Source organism: Schistocerca americana, chromosome 2 (genome assembly GCF_021461395.2).
Source record: "Schistocerca americana isolate TAMUIC-IGC-003095 chromosome 2, iqSchAmer2.1, whole genome shotgun sequence".
Lineage (NCBI taxonomy): Eukaryota > Metazoa > Arthropoda > Insecta > Orthoptera > Acrididae > Schistocerca > Schistocerca americana.
Genome location: NC_060120.1, coordinates 472216826 through 472234811, shown reverse-complemented (window position 1 = coordinate 472234811; position 17986 = coordinate 472216826). Strand labels below are relative to the sequence as shown.

Here is a 17986-nt window from a genome sequence, read left to right as displayed (position 1 = left end):
TAAAAATAGTGGGAACTGAACCTTTGAAGTCCACCTAAAATTGATTCTCTAAAATGGACGTGCTCCTAAAGTCAACAATTTTGGCACCTATAGTTGACATAATTCCCATATCCCATTTTCTTTTATAAGTGACTAGAGCTCAAAACGCGGCGAATCCAGTGTTTAAAGTTTTGACACGAGGCCACTCTTACTGTTTAAAAGAATTTTAACGACATTTTACTTTAATTGATAGTTTGCAGTAAATTTCGTCCCGCTGCCCACCAGAGTGGCGTTCGATGTATTTGGTAGATTTTATAAATGGTACTGTGAACAAATCCAGGTCAAATGTAGTTCTGGCACAATTTTTCACAAATAAAAAATTAATTTTTCTTGGAAGCGTTTGGCAGTCAGTTGAGAAATGTGGGGAAAATACGATACAAACATAGAATGGCAGACCGCTGATTTGAAATCCCGCCACGTTTTGCCAACAGTCACATGGTTTATGTTGGAGCCGCACCAGCCCTATAGCTTCTGCACAGCAAGGCCAATCTAGTAGTATCTATGGTCGAAGGCACCGTCACATGTGAATCGACTTCATGTTTCGCAGTGTGTATGAAAAGTGGAACATCTTTTAAATTTGATGCTTCCTTGCGAGTTGCGTTTGTTGTCGCGCGAAATTGAGTTAGGTTGTGGCTCGGATCTTTTGTATTGGTGAGTGGTATTTGTTATTTTATTTATTTATTCATTCCTCGGTTGACCATTTAGAACAATAGTATCGGGAACATCCGATAAATTACAGAAATAATAGAGACACATACAGGGTGCTCGAAAATCTCCCTTAAAAACTTCTAGGACTTGCAGAGGCGACTCAGTAGACAATATTTTGAATTGGAACCCATGTTCGGAAACGTACCGTTCGCATGCTACAGCCGTTTCAAAACATGTTTGATAACTAGGAAATGAGAACAGAAAAGAGTCAAATGTCTTAAAAGATACAAATACAGACAAGGGAGGGGAAAGAAGTGACAGATGCGCAACAAGTGTGTAATATTTTCAATGAAAGACTTAATTGTGAACTTCATAGAGAAGCAAAACATCTTAAACAAAGCCCATCATGGGTCTAGAAAGGGGAGATCCATTAAGACTGCAGTGACAGACTTTGTTGTTGTTGTGGTCTTCAGTCCTGAGATTGGTTTGATGCAGCTCTACATGCTAATCTATCCTGTGCAAGCTCTTTCATCTCCCAGTACCTACTGCAACCTACATCCTTCTGAATCTGCTTAGTATATTCATCTCTTGGTCTCCCTCTACGATTTTTACCCTCCACACTGCCCTCCAATGCTAACTTTGTGATCCCTTCATGCCTCAGGACATGACCTACCAACCGATCCCTTCTTCTAGTCAAGTTGTGCCACAAACTTCTCTTCTCCCCAATCCTATTCAATACCTCCTCATTAGTTACGTGATCTACCCACCTAATCTTCAACATTCTTCTGTAGCACCACATTTCGAAAGCTTCTATTCTCTTCTTGTCCACACCATTTATCGTCCATGTTTCACTTCCATACATGGCTACACTCCATACAAATACTTTCAGAAACGACTTCCTGACACTTAAATCTATACTCGCTGTTAAGAAATTTCTCTCCTTCAGAAACGCTTTCCTTGCTATTGCCAGTCTACATTTTATATCCTCTCTACTTCGACCATCATCGGTTATTTTGCTCCCCAAATAGCAAAACTCCTTTACTACTTTAAGTGTCTCATTTCCTAATCTAATTCCCTCAGCATCACCCGACTTAATTCGACTACATTCCATTATCCTTGTTTTGCTTTTGTTGATGTTCATCTTATATCCTCCTTTCAAGACACTGTCCATTCCATTCAACTGCTCTTCCAAGCCCTTTGCTGTCTCTGACGGAATTACAATGTCATCGCCGAACCTCAAAGTTTTTATTTCCTCTCCCTGGATTTTAATACTTACCCCAAACTTTTTTTTTGTTTCCTTTACTGCTTACTCAATATACGGATTGAATAACATCGGGGAGAGGCTACAACCCTGTCTCGCTCCCTTCCCAACCACTGCTTCCCTTTCATGCCCCTCGACTCTTATAACTGCTATCTGGTTTCTGTACAAATTGTAAATAGCCTTTCGCTCCCTGTATTTTATTCCTGCCACCTTCAGAATTTGGAAGAGAGTATTTCGGCCAACATTGTCAAAAGCTTAGTATTTTGCAGCTGTGACTTATTAAGCTGATAGTTCGGTAATTTTCACATCTGTCAACACCTGCTTTATTTGGGATTGGAGTTATTATATTCTTCTTGAAGTCTGAGGGTATTTCGCCTGTCTTGTACATCTTGCTCACCAGATGGTAGAGTTTTGTCAGGACTGGCTCTCCCAAGGCCATCAGTAGTTCTAATGGAATGTTGTCTACTCCTGGTGCCTTGTTTCGACTCAGGTCTTTCAGTGCTCTGTCAAACTCTTCACGCAGTATCATATCTCCCATTTCATCTTCATCTACATCCTCTTCCATTTCCATAATATTGTCCTCAAGTACATCGCCCTTGTATAGACCCTCTATATACTCCTTCCACCTTTCTGCTTTCCCCTCTTTGCTTAGAACTGGATTTCCATCTGAGCTCTTGATATTTATACAAGTGGCTCTTTTTTCTCCAAAGGTCTCTTTAATTTTCCTGTAGGCTGTATCTATCTTACCCCTAGTGAGATAATCCTCTACATTATTACATTTGTCCTCTAGCCATGCCTGCTTAGCCATTTTGCACTTCCTGTCAATCTCATTTTTGTGACGTTTGTATTTCTTTTTGCCTGCTTCATTTACTGCATTTTTATATTTTCTCCTTTCATCAATTAAGTTCAATATTTCTTCTGTTACCCATGGATTTCTACTAGCCCTCGTCTTTTTACCTACTCGATCCTGTGCTGCCTTCACTACTTCATCCCTCAGAGCTACCCATTCTTCTTCTACTGTATTTCTTTCCCCCATTCCTGTCAATTGTTCCCTTATGCTCTCCCTGAAACTCTGTACAACCTCTGGTTCTTTCAGTTTATCCAGGTCCCATCTCCTTAAATTTCCACCTTTTTGCAGTTTCTTCAGTTTTAATCTACAGCTCATAACCACTAGATTGTGATCAGAGTCCACATCTGCCCCTGGAAATGTCTTATAATTTAAAATATGGTTCCTAAATCTCAGTCTTACCATTATATAATCTATCTGATACCTTTTAGTGTCTCCAGGGTTCTTCCATGTATGTGACAGACTTAATAATACACATTACTGAGCCACTGGATCATTAAAGGAAAGTATCTAGTGTATATTTACGTATTTCAAAAGCTTTTTATTGTGTCTATCACAAAAGTCTTATAGAAAAACTGGACTGCCATACATAAGTGGAAAAACTGCAGACAATGTAAAAACTTCTGTTGAAAACGGACAAGTTTTCGTCGAAATAAAACAAAAATCCTAAAATACACAGAAAATTATCTACTCTGATGTTCTGGAGATTAAATATGTAGTAGCTCAGGGTTCAGTACTAGTGAAATGCCTACTGCAGTGCCGAGCGAGGTGGCGCAGTGGCTAGAATGCTGGAATCACATTTTGAGGATGACATTTCAAATCTGCATCCAGCCATCCTGATTTAAATTTTTCGTGATTTCCCTAAATCAAATCAGGGAAAAGTCAGGATGATTCCTTTGAATGGGCATGGCCAATTTCCATCCCCATGCTTCACTAAACTGATGGGACTGATGACCTTGCTGCTTGGTCCCCTCCCCCAAATCAACCAACCAAGCCACTGCAGTGAATGAAAAAGTGATTATGTATGCTAATGACACAACTTGATTAGTGTGTAGTTACCCCGAAGGAGTATTTGGAAAGGAGAACTGGTGAGAATCTGGAAATGGCAGAATGGTATTTTAGAGAAGATAATTCTGACTCTGAAGAAGTGGACTGTAACAGCTTTCTGGGAATAGAGGTGGACAATTTTCTAACATGGGGAAATCACATTGATAAGATATGTTCAAAACTAAGTATAACTATATTCCTAATGGAAAAGCATGTGCAATACAATGGACACAGGAACCTTGCTATAAATGTACTATGGACTTATCTTCCCCAGTACGGGGAGGAGCAGTAGATGTATACATTCAGAGAATCTTAAAACTTCAAAAGAAAGCCATCGGATGCGTAGCTAAACTTCCTCCAGAAACAAATTAATAGAATTTAAAATACTGACTGTGCAAAGTTTATGCACACGAGACAATACTTTTTTAATGGTAAATTGTACAGCACTTCCAAACAGAGATTTGCATAATCACAGCACGGGAACTAGAGATAACTACCATATGTGCAGCAAAAAATTGAAAGTGACAGATAGGGACCCTACAAATGCAGGAAGCTTATTTTATAACAGACTGCCATTTAGCATGAAGAGTGGAAAGGGAGTGAGAACCTTCAAAAGAAAGCTGAAGGAACATATCATCTTTGGATGTTCGTATACAGTGAAGATGTACTTGCAGGCAAATCCATAGGACAAATGTAAACTTGGATATGGAGTAAAACAATTGCTTTTTCATGTGGAAACAAATTTCCTAGAAGAAGGTAAATGGAAGACAAAATGTAGTGCTGAAAATACAGACGAGAACACACAGATGAAATGTATTGGTGCAGATATGTTTCAAATGAATTTTCACTTTATGCTTATGTTTAAATATTTTGTGCAGTATGGTCGATGTACATGATCTAAAAAAATTTGTTTGCATTTTGTCTAAGTATATCAGTATTTTCAGCGGTATTGCAAAAATAGAAAAATGTAGGCTAGTAGTAGAATTAATGTAGGCTAGTAGTATATTTGATCATTATGTATTAATAATGACTATCTATAAAACATTGTTAGAAAAAAAAAGTTTTTATTTGTCAATGACAGATTTAAAAAAAATTGTTTTATTCACATATAAAACTGTAAACAAGACAAGTTTAAGATCATTGTAAAATATGATCCATGGACAAAAGATAAATTAAACTTACATGAGCTAAACTAAACTAAATCTTTATCAAGATCATTATCCACAACCTCCAAATCCATTGCAATCCCTTTTCAACACAGTTATGCAAGGGGAACCTTCACCGTCAGCAGGAGTGACTGCGGTGCCTCAAGGAGACATCACACAGCCGAATTCGAAGAGGCCATTCTGCATCATGTTGAAGATAACTTGCCAACACATATACGAGCAACTGAACATACCATCTGGTATGTTCTGCTGGACCAACAAGTACATCCATACGTACTCCATATTATACAGTAAATAATGCCAGGCAATTTTGCACCATGCATTGAGTTCTGTATGCAGTTTTGCACTGCTGCATCAGTGAGCCCCTAGTATTTTGATGGCACATTCTCTTCAAAGATGAATTTAAATTTACTAGGAACTGTATTCTCAATTCTCAAAATGCCCGTGCCTGGGCAGACGAAAAACCCACATGACGTAAATGTCTAGGGATTCCAACACAGATTGGGTATCATTGTGTGTGCAGATATTTAGCATGGTTATGTGTCTGGACCACCCATGCGTAATCCCAAGTTCCCGGGTCCCATCCACTTAACCTTTCAACAAAGAGTTGTTGGATGCCATGCCACTGAAAGTCCATTAAGATGTGGTTTCAGCATGACAGTGGAACCAATCACTTTTCACATCATTTTTGGAAACATCTGGACCAACGATTCAGACACGGATGGATAGACGGAGTTGGACCAGTCGCATGGCCTCCACGATCACTGGGTTTGACTCTGGGGTCAAATGAAGAGTTTGGTTTATGGTACTTCTGCAGGGACAGAAATGGTGGTTCCATTGCAGAACAGATTTCAGAGACACTATGTGTGATAGAGCATGTGTACCACGTCGTCATTTGTAGATACATTGTGTGCACTGAACTAGGTGGTCACCATATAAAACCTTATTTTTAGTGGATCGAAATTCTAACCCTCCTAAGATTTAACTGTAAACAACAGTATTTGTGCTGGTTAAGTTTCCTTGTTCTTTCTTTGCTTATTAATGAGTGGAATTGAAAAACAAGTGATGTACTGGGTCACACCTGATAAATTAGGTGTAAAAGTGGTCGCATTATGTTTCTAATAATAGAACCCATATTATAAAATATTAACCCCAACTGGTACACCTAAAAATGTAATGCATAAGGTACACCTGGATTCTCATAAGGTCCACCTCCGTCCTCAGGACTTGGTCTGGTTAAATTTTGAGTGTTTTCGTAGGGAAAAAAAAGATTGGGTGGAATTTAAATATTAAACATTTAATAGAGATTTATCATCATCATTGTAAAATTATAGTCATCATTTCTAGTGGTCCTGTTAAAAGGAAGTGAAGTGCATAGAATTTGGAATGTGAAAAATATTTTTCCAAGGACCTACACAACAGCTACAAATACTATGCTACACAATTGAAACTTCACATCTAAACACAGAATAGACTAGGCTTCAAAGTTGTAAACCAAAAGAAAAGTTCAAATTCAGTATAAAAATTATACAGTTGCAGAAATCGCTATAAATATCTTAGATTTTGATCATTCATCGCCTTCACCACTCAGTTCCAGTATTCAAACAAACTACCAAAACAGGTTGGACACAATTGCTGTTTCTTCAGCTTATGTCATCGCTATCACTGTCCAGTGGTCTGTTTAGTCTGTCCATAATAACTTCCTTGTTAATTTTTTTTTATGTGCGGTGGCACAGATCAAAGCTATTGAGGGGGGGAACACCTTCACTAAACGTACGTCTTTACACCTGGGTTCACAGGACCCAATTGCCTTTATACAGTGAACATAATGCCCAGCAGAGATTCCAGTTTATTTGTGAGTATGTCTGTGTCCCCACTAGGTGCTCTAAAACTGCTATAGTTATTATGGTACCTAGCTCCTCATGTAGCAACTTCAATGTGCTTTTCAATACTCAGCATTTGCCTCACATCTCCTTTCATATTCCTCAAGAGAATTACAAAATTCAAACTCCACCACTGTTCACATCCTTCCTGCAAAACTGACAAGTCAAATTGTAATGATTAATATTAATAAAACCACATTCAAAATCCCTACAATAGTGCCCCATTATACACATGTAGTCAATAGTTGCATCTTAAATAAGGTCTTTTTCACAGCCTATGTATATTATAGCTCAGTACTGAAAACTTATAGAATAGAGACTGATGGCAATTGTATTCACACTTTACCATGTCATAGTTGATACTGTTTTGAGGCCAGGTACCAAAAATTCTTGAGCACTACAGATTTTCTGTGCCTTGTGGAACTCCCTCTTGGCTGCATCTTAATCCTCTCCGTGCTGTTATACTGTTTAAAGCTTGCAGTGCTTTTCTCTTGCATTTGAAATGAAATTGCATAATCACAGATGAGTCATGAAAAGTGGATAACAATTAGCTATTTGAACAGTTCAGTGGGCTCTAGAAAAGTTTTTACAAGTTTTGAATTCTTGTGATGTGTAAATGTGAATGTAATTAATTTAAGAGATTTTTAACAATTGCCATATTTGTGCACGAGAGCTGTATGCTGGTATTATATACAAGGAGTATTACTAACTTTCTTATGGGCTTTTTGTTGTTCGCAAACTGTATAACTACTGTTCCAATTACTGTTGGATTAGAAACATGTCTTGCATCGTTATAGGAAATAAATACCTTTGTACAGCACATGTACCTTGCAGAATCATAGCCAGTGACCAGTATTTTTTTGCACCAGGATGATATGCATAACAAGTCTTTGACAGACAAATTGAATCCTGCTGGAAGGCCTAAAGCAAGGCATGTGTTGAACACCTGATAAGAATGTATCCAAATCTTGGACCTACCAGTTGGCTTAGAGTCATAATGCCTTTCTACAGCTCCATCAGTTAGGATTCCAGGGGATGAAAATCTTATGCCAGGCTCTAGCATTGCATTTATTTGTGTTGCTGTAGTCTTCAGTCCAGAGACTGGTTTGATACAGTTCTCCATGCTACTCTATCCTGTGCAGACCCCTTCATCTCCGAGTAACTGCTGCAACCTACATCCTTATGAATCCGTATGGTGTATTCATCTCTTGGTATCCTTCTATGATTTTTACCCTCCACGCTTCCATCCAACATGAAATTGGGATCCCTTGATGTCTCAGAATGTGTCCTTCCAGCCAGTCCCTTCTTCTAGTCAAGTTGTGCCACAAATTCCTCTTTTCCCCAGTTCTGTTCAGCACCTCCTCATTGGTTATATGATCTACCCATCTGATCTTCAGAATTCTTCTATAGCACCACATTCTGAAAACTTCTATTCTCTACTTGTCTAAACTATTTATTGCCCATGTTTTATGTACATGGCTACACTCCGTGCAAATACTTTCAGAAGAGACTTCCTGACAGTTAAATGTGTAGTCGATGTTAACAAATTTCTCTTCTTCAGAAATACTTTCCTTGCCATAGCCAGTCTACATTTTGTATCCTCTTTACTTCAACCATCATCTGTTATTTCACTCCCCAAAGAGCAAAACTCATCTACTACTTTTAAGTGTCTCATTTTATAATCTAATTCCTAAGCATCACCTGATGTAATTCGACTACATTCCATTATCCTCGTTTTGCTTTTGTTAATGTTCATCTTGTATCTTTCTTTCAAAACACTGTCCATTTTGTTCAACTGCTCTTCCAGGTCCTTTGCTGTCTCTGACAGAATTATAATGTTGTCAGCAACCTCAAAAGTTTTTATTTCTTCCCCGTGGATTTTACGTCGTACTCCACATTTTTCTCATGTTTCCTTTACTGCTTGCTCAGTACACAGATTGAATAACATCGGGGAGAGGCTACAACCCTGTCTCACTCACTTCCCAACCACTGCTTCCCTTTCATGTCCCTTGACTCTTATAACTGCCATCTGGTTTCTGTACAAATTGTAAATAGCTATTCGCTCCCTGTATTTTACCTCTACCCCCTTTAGAATTTGAAAGTGAGTATTCCAGTCAACACTGTCAAAAGCTTTCTCTAAGTCTTCAAATGCTAGAAACATAGATTTGCCTTTCCTTAATCTTTCTAAGATAACTCATAGGGTCAATATTGCGCTGTGTTCCAAGCTTTCTGCGGAATCCAAACTGATCTTCCCCGAGGTCAGCTTCTACCAGTTTTTCTATTTGCCTGTAAAGAATTCGTGTTAGTATTTTGCAACAGTGACTTATTAAACTGATCGTTCAGGAATTTTCACAAGTCAACACCGACTTTCTTTGTGATTTGAATTATTATATTCTTCTTGAAGAGTGGGGGTATTTTGCCTGTCTCATACATCTTGCTCACCAGGTGGAAGAGTTTTGTCATGGCTGGCTCTCCCAAGGTCTAATGGAGTGTTGTCTATTCCCATGGCCTTGTTTTGTCTTAGGTCTTTCAATGCTCTGTCAAATTCTTCATGCAGTATCATATCTTCTATCTCGTCTTCATTTACAGCCTCTTCCATTTCCATAACATTGTCCTCAAGTACATTGCCATCGTGTAGACCATCTACATACTCCTTCCACCTTTCTGCTTTCCGTTCTTTGCTTAGGACTGATTTTCGATCTGAGCTGTTGATATTCATACAGGTGGTTCTCTTTCCTCCAAAAGTCTCTTTAATGTCCCTTACCCCTAGTGATGTAAGTTCTACATCCTCATGTTTGTCCTCTAGCTACCCCTGCTTAGCTATTTTGAACTTCCTGTTGATCTCATTTTTGAGACTTTTCTATTTCTTTTTACCTGCTTCATTGACTGCATTTTTATATTTTCTCCTTCCATCAATTAAATTAAATATATCTTCTGTTACGCAGTGATTTCTACTAGCTGCCATCTTTTTACCCAGTTGATCCTCTGCTGCCTTCAGTATCTCATCTGTCAAAGCTACCAATTCTTCTTCTACTCTGTTTCTTTCCCCTGTCCTTGTCAATCTCACCCTAATGCTCTCTCTGAAACTCTCTACAACTTCAGTTTATCCAGGTCCCATCACCTTAAATTTCTGTGCCTTTTTGCAGTTTCTTCAATTTTAATCTACAGTTCATAACCAATAAATTTTGGTCGGAGTCTATATCTGCTCCTGGAAATGTCTTACAGTTTAAAACCTGGTTTGTAAATCTCTGTGTCACAATTATATATCTATCTGAAACCTTTCAGTGTCTCCAGGCCTCTTCCATGTATACAACCTTCTTTCACGATTCTTCTTTATTGTGTAATATACAGTGCAGTATACTTTGATATCAAGTGTAGTAACCTTAAAGTTTTATTCCATTTATTTTTCATTTGCATGTTTTGGTTTCTAGATTACAATTTAAGGAATTCATATATAAACTAACAAAACATTCATGAGCTCCACATTTAATTCTTGTGCTATGAAAAACAAATATATATATGCTACTGCCTGTTATCAAATAATCTATTATTCATGAAAGGAGTGGCATTGAGTACTATTGGTAAATCAAATTTCTTCCTCCTTTTACATCTGTGATAGATTTTATATTTTTGAATGTTGGATCATTTCTCTCCCCTCCCTGTCTGACATTTGCTTGTGTTCACTGGCATATCATGAAAATGATCTTACTTTTGTGTACAATTATTGTGATTGCCTGAATTCTTAAAATCATTTTTTTTTATTGATCTCATGTGTCTTTTTATTCATTTATTTATTCATCCAGGGATAATCTTACAGCAAAACAGTATTTATCATCATAATACAATGGAAATAAATCACTCAAAATACAAATAAACACAGAATGTAGAAGTATGCTTTTAATGAAGCTAGGCTTGATTGTCTCCTGTGGCCTTGACAAATAGTAGGTGTAAAGTTCCTGTGGATCCAGGAAGTGGTGGAATGCTTATTAGACAAAGGCCTGCATGAATCACTAACATTATTCCCAGTACTATGAAAATGATCACCAGAATAGACAACATATGCACACACACTCTTGCAAACACAACCCACACACATTTCTCTCTCTCTCTCTCTCTCTGTGCGTGTGTGTGTGTGTGTGTGTGTGTGTGTGTGTTTTGCCTATTCTGATGCAGACCTGTTTGGCCAAAAGCTATCTGTGATCAGCATCTCTGCTATTTGGTACATAGCACTATCCTTTTCATAATATTGTCATTATTGCATCCTGGATTTTCCATTGTTTCATTTAACACTCTTCCTGAATCTAAATATGTTATAAACTACCACTTGAAAAACCTGTTAAAAAAAGTAACAATGCTTTAGCCTTGATAGCAGCACATGGGACAGTTTCAACAGTGTTGAAATGTACCCCCAGCCCATATGAATGATTTTATTGACAATAATATATTATTACATGGAATTATAAGTTCAAAGTAAGTTGTTTTCTTTGCGCTTTCAGAAAGATGTGCACTAAACTGGAAGCAGATAAAGAATAAATTCTTTTAGAAATGGGTAAGATGCTTTGAACTTTCAAAAAGAAGTGCACTAAATTAGAAGCAAATGAGGAAGTAATTACATTAAAAGTTGGTGTCTCTTCAGCTGCTACAGATTTGTATCCGATGTTTTCTCCTGCTTTATTTGACAGATTAAAGAACTGTGATGCAGTTGATGTTCAGTTGAGTGGTCGTAATCGGAGACTAACAATGCCAAATTGTTATCCCTCAAAGTATACGAGTATACATGTTTTCATAGCAGATGTATAATCTAAGATTTCTGACTTAAAATATGAGCTATGGGCTAATTTAATTATTATGTCACCTGGACACGCATAGACAAAATGGGCTGGACTGAAGCATACAAAGTAGTTCGGACATAGGACAGCTGGAATTGACTCGGCCAAGGGTTTCATGAGCCTTCATCAAGCGATCAGCTTCTGGAAATTTGAAAACATTAGCTCATCAAGAACAACAGATATTAATAAAGCAAATATCTATGATTTTTTGACATCTGTGAATGACCTTTTCATCGAGATGAGCTTGGAGGAGATTGAATCTACAATCAGCATGTTTTATTTGGTTCTTTGTGTGCTAAAGTGAACTGCACAGCTGAAATTGAAGAAGTCCATCCGTTTTGAGACTCTATAGATCTAGGTGTAGAATGGAAAGAGTAAAAAACTTTAAAGCAAGCATGAATGAAGGATTCTGATATCTGGTCTTATCAAAAGCAGCAGCAAAAAGTAAAATTGGGTGAAGAAAACAAGGGAAATTGTAAATAGTATCAGACTCGGTAAGTGTGTGTAGTGTCGGCCAGTTGTTGACAAGATTCGGGTGCGGTAGCCGTGGCGGGATCGTAAGTCGTGCAGCTGTTTGTTTTGACTGGGTCAAGGTCAGTGAGCCAGCAGGCGGCGGCCATGGTGTCGCTGTTGGTAGCAGTCGAGCAGAGTTGGTGCTGCGTAGAGGGAGGTGTGGCACATCCAGTGTTGCACAGAGAAACAGCCGGCATTGTCATTAGTGTAATTGGCGCATTATCATTGATCAGTAGGACGCCCTTGATGGAATTGTTCCTGTGATGTTGGTGACAGGTGCTGAATGAAAGCGGCTTTCGCTCTGGTGTACTTGTCACTCAAATTGTCACAGATTATGTCCATAATTATATAATGATAGTCCTTTATGTGCCTGAAGAGTACGAGGTATTTTTCACTTTTGTCGGTGATGCCATAAGAGGAGAATATATACTTCACGACCATGAACCATATTGGAAGTTGGTTCGAGAGAAATGTTGGTAGTTGAATGCTGCAAATGAGGGACAAGCACGGAGAAGCGGCATAAAAGTTGGCACGAACATTCGAACTCTGGAAGACGGGCTGTGCGGAAACCGGGTCAAATGAATTTGCACGCTGCGCGGAAGATGCGGTAGCCGTGACGGGCGTTTGTGAATTCGATCAGGCATGCGATTTAGCCGTAGTTCAGAGTTCGTGCGAACTGGGATTTTCAAAATAGTCCCCATTTGTTGCATTCCATTGTTTGGCATGATTGTCCGATGTCGAAGCAGTGCACAAAGTTAATTCATTACACAAAAGCAAGTCAAAATTGTCAAAATTAGTCGGCAAAGGAGCACTGCACTGTCCAGAAGTAAAATTACCGACGCGTTGAGCGGGTTTCGATGGACGACTTGTGCGCCTCGGTCGCATTGTCGATGTGTAAGAAGGTGATGAAAGTTACCAAAAAGCACGATTCACACAAGAGTTGGGAATTTACACACTAATTACACTTCCTGTACGCTGCATCCAGATGCGGCGTGATGCGAAGTCGATGGATGTAGAAATCCGATAAAGGGTTGCTGCATTGTTTGTCCATGGCGATGTTCCAGTACATGTTTCTGGCGTCGTAAGCGGCGTTCTTGAGCGTCGGGGTCTCCAGTGTGGGGATCGGGATGTTACGTACGGTAATATTGAACCCAACATTAAGTATTCGCTCGTTTATAATGAATTAACTTTATTTTGATCATGCCGGTACAAACACATCCGCTCGAATACAGAGTTCGGAACACACTGAGATCAACAGTTTTCAAAGAAGCTCGTTCTCATAGATGAGGCGGTCGACTCTTGCAGTCGATAACCACCACAGACCAAATTTAAAATGCTGTCATGAACTACTCATTATAAGCTATAAAGTTATGTTAAAGGTTTAACATAATAAGACAAATATTACAGAGTGTGTGTGTGTATCTTAGAGGCAGCATAACTCGCGGCACACAAATTATCCAGACTTATTCATCCGGTATTTAAGAATGAGCGTGCTTAGTGACTTTTTACAAACTGTACACACAATTTCAAACTTTTAAAATAAGTTACATATGAAAGATTACAGTCTAGCAGCTTATTCATGCAGAACTAATATGGGAAAAGGAGGAGTTGTTGCATACATTAAGACAGAACACAAGTTCAAAAGAATTGACACAAGTAGATTTTGTAGTGATCAGCACCTAGAAGTGTGTGCTTGTGAATCAGTGCTGAAAAACAGTTCACTTTTAATTGTAGTGGTATATAGATCTCCATGGGGAAATTTTGAATTTTTTTATGAGGGGCCTGGATTCCTTACTGTGCTTTCTGTCAGACATGAGCGAACAGTTAATAGTCTGTGGTGACTTCAGTGTAGATTTTATTAAATGATTATGATAGGAAAAATGATCTGGAAACCTTATTCGGATCCTACAATTTGCTCACAGTAGTTAACATTGCAACACGGGTGGATAAAGACAGTAGGTCCCTAATTGATAATGTTTTCTGCGCTGAGGGAAAAAAGCAAGAAAATAACTGTTTACCCAGTAACAAATGCTCTCTCTGATCATGATGCACAGTTAGTCAGGATAAATGACATAGTGCTGTACAGTGTGTATATACCTCAGTGGAAGTCAGTTAAAATCATTAATGACTACTGGCAAATATTTTCAGAGTAGTTTACAAGAAACAACCTGGGACGAAATTTATAATGAACCAAAAGCCAGTATAAAAAATAATCTGTTCCATAATAAATTCATATCAGTATTTGAAAATAGCTTTCCGCATAAGCTAATTTTATACAGGGGAGTTCGATTCATTAAAGCAGCGGTGTACAGACTTGCAGGTACTGTGAGCTGTGAAACCCTCAATGTGACTAGTCAGGACAGCAACTTCAAAACTAATGTGCCATGAAGTAATTTATTATTCCAAGTTTTGATCTCCCCACTACCCCAATGCCTGCTAGACTCAGCTCAAAAGAACTAAGTTCCACAAGTGTCTGCTCTTTCCTTTTTGGGAGCGAGAAAAATGAGTAAAAAATTACAAGAACGAACAGTGAGAAGTGGGCTGCCATCAGATCAGTTACGGGCCACAGTCTGTGCATCCCTGCTTCAAAGAATGCAAGGGGGGGGGGGGTCGCTGGTAGTAACTAATAGTGCTAATTGATGGTACACTTTCTGGTGTACTGTTGATCCGTTTTATGCACAGTTTTTGATGACCAATCCAGTTGTCTTCTTCAGGTGCTGCGAGCTGTGTTGCTAAGAGTACTCACTGCCTGGACTCCAACAGTATGGTTAGAGTCAAGACAGCGAGTGTGCCTAACAACACATCTTGCACCACCTGAAGAAGAAAACTGAATTGGTTATTGAAATATTGTGCATAAAACGGAATCAACAGTTTTGCTTTACACCAATCATGCTGAGGCAACCTGAAAGACCACTGCTAGTAAAAAAAAATGATTCCATATTGTGGAAGTGAATGGAAATTTGCATAGTATGGGCTTGATATTGTTCTGCTCAGTGATGCAGCTTTCCAGGATCCTTAGGGCATAACAGCCTTTTAATGATGAACATGCATGTACAACATTTACATTTTGTGTGCTGTAAAAGTTAATTGTCATTGTACTACCATGATTAAAATTTTGATGTTTTAAATGAGACCAGTTACTGTGTTGGTTTGTGGCCATGTTTATATATTCTTTAAGATACTTTTCTTCATAGTTTTTATTATTATTGTGGTGTCATCCATAAATTCAGATGAGAAAGAGAAGAGCTCCTAGTACAGAACCTTGTGGTACGCCATGTTAACTTGCAGAAAAGAGAGAAGATGCAGTTGTTGTTGTAATTGTTGTTATACAAGCCTAAAGACAGGTTTGATGCTGCTCTCCATACTGTACATTTTATCTTCTTCCAAAACGCTTTTTGTGTCATTGCCAGTCTACATTTTGTATCTTCTCTACTTTGGCATTCAGTTATTTTACTGCCCAAATTACAAAACACATCTACTGTTATAACTTATTTCAATAGTGCATATCTGAGATATAGTTATATGAATGCCGTGATATTCATTAGAATTATGGATGTGCCACATTAGAGAAGTTACTCAAATTACACTTGGATCTGCGTATCAGAAGAGTCCATTTTTTTGGATGGCTTGACATATTGACTGTCATGAGGTTCACAGACAGACACAGCAGAGCCCTCATGCTCGATGCCATGTGCCCAATGACAGACAGAAGCTTCACTCTGTTTAGTGAAGTACAGTAGAGCATCAGTCAACCGAATGACTATTTCTCGCTGCTCTCTGCCCGTTTGGCCCCCCTGCCCCCTTCCTGCACCAATACCAAGCTGCTGAGATGGTAATAACCATTTTCACTCTGTTACAGACGTGTGTTTCAACTTTATTGTGTAAAATAAACTTATGATATAAAATGCCTAATGTTGTCCTTTTTGTGGAAGATAAATATGAGAGTAATAAAAGTTTAGAGGAATGGGAATCGGCAAACAAGTTATCTTAGGGTTAAGTCGACAATTGCGGGTATAAAAAAAACAAAAGATGAGCATCACAAATTTCATCTCTGAGCTTGATTCTACTGGTTGACAAGTTATAAAACTGTGAAGCTCACCAAGAACATGGATCTAGCTGATGCTGTTTACAAGTGGTTTACACAAATATAATCACAAGAAGAACCTATCTCTGGTCCCATTTTATGTGAAAAGGTAATTCAGTTAATGAAAACCTTGGAGGGCTTTCAAATTTTAAAGCAAGCATGGGCTGGTTAAAATGATTAAGTCAAGACAAGGCACTTATGAGCATCAGATACAAGGAGAAAAACTGTCTACTAATTCTTCAGCAACTCTTCTTTCAAAATCAAACAAAGAGACCTGTTGAGGGTAGAAGATTATGCTCTCAAAAACTTTTATAATTTTGACGAAACTGTGCTCAACTACAAAGAAAACTCTTGCTTCATTTCATGGATTAGCAGCACTTGGTCCTAAAATAAGCAAGGCTCACATTAGTGCTTTAGCTTGTGCTAATGCTACTGATAGCCTATGGTTGTCTCTGGTAAAAGTGAAATCATGTTGTTTTGAACATATTAATATGTCTGTCAGGACTGTTGTTTACACCACACAAAAGAGTGCATGGATGGATAATATGGTTTTCATGGAATGGTTTGTGGAACTCTTTGTGCCCTCTGTAATAGCTCATCATTTAAAGAATACAAAAAGGAGAAAGCATTACTGCTCCTTGACAGTGCACTAACTCATCTAATATGTGATATCTTAAACAAAAAGTGATGTTTCTTCCACCTAATGTAACCTCTTTATTACAGTTCATGGATCAAGTCCTTATCAAGCCTTCAGAAGGTATTACAGAAAAGAATAGTTATTGTAAACCTTATCACTCATAAAGCTGATGCTGTCAGCATCTCATCAACAAATGGTTCAGAAAATTAAGATGAAAATATACCAGCTGCTTCTGAAGCATTTGCATGTTTAGATATTTCCTTGTGATGGTTTGAAGACCGAGATGAAAGTGACCAGTATCAGATACCTGTCCTGGAAAAACTGCATGACTTAACTGCTTGTAAGTGGGCTGCTTGTCCCCCAGTTATTTTGGATAATCAACACACTACTGTGACCGAGCAATGTGGTGCAGTGGTTAGTACACTGGACTCATATTTGGGTGGACAACATTTCAAATCCCCATCCAGCCATTTAGATTTAGTTTTTCTGTTATTTCCATAAATCACTCTAGGCAAATTCCAGGATGGTTCCTTTGAAAGGGTATGGCCGATTTCCTTCCCCATCCTTGACACCATCCGAGCTTGTGCTCTGTCTATAATGACATCATTGTCGACAGAACGTTAAACCCAATCTTCCTCCCTTCCTTGCTCGACTGTACATCTTTGGATGGTGTGTTTATGTGCAACCACAGTCAAGTGTGGCTAGATGAAACACACATTGTGGATGACTGTGGCCTATATGTGCGATCTTTGGTTGGCAAGGTATTACCGGTTTAATCTTGGTCACAGTTGTGGCTTCGGACAGTTCTGTTTTCTGTATATTTCTTGCAGTCCATTGCCAAAATAATTGTCATAGTCATTGCTTCTTCCAGCTTCCTTCGTAATCCTTTATCTGTAAAACCAGTTGTTTTCCAACACTAATAATGTCACACTGACTAAACAGTTGAAGATTCAGGATCCATTTGAGCTAAAACAATTTATGCTCATATTATATGATGAAGCATACCAAGGTATAAATAGTCAACTTTATAAT

General features: G+C 38.4%; 1 protein-coding gene across 3 annotated transcripts in view; it reads left to right on the top strand.

Moving 5' to 3' along the window:
* The first annotated feature begins 554 nt into the window (after positions 1-554).
* The window catches only part of LOC124596121 (oxidized purine nucleoside triphosphate hydrolase-like), a 95953-nt gene continuing 78521 nt past the window's right edge, over positions 555-17986 (top strand). For 2 of the 3 annotated variants that reach the window (XM_047135138.1, XM_047135136.1), the window contains exon 1: positions 555-690. The gene's annotated coding sequence lies outside the window, so the exon portion shown is untranslated. Of the gene's footprint in view, positions 691-5103; positions 5248-17986 lie in introns of all 3 variants that reach the window. The other variant, XM_047135137.1, reaches the window with a different exon arrangement.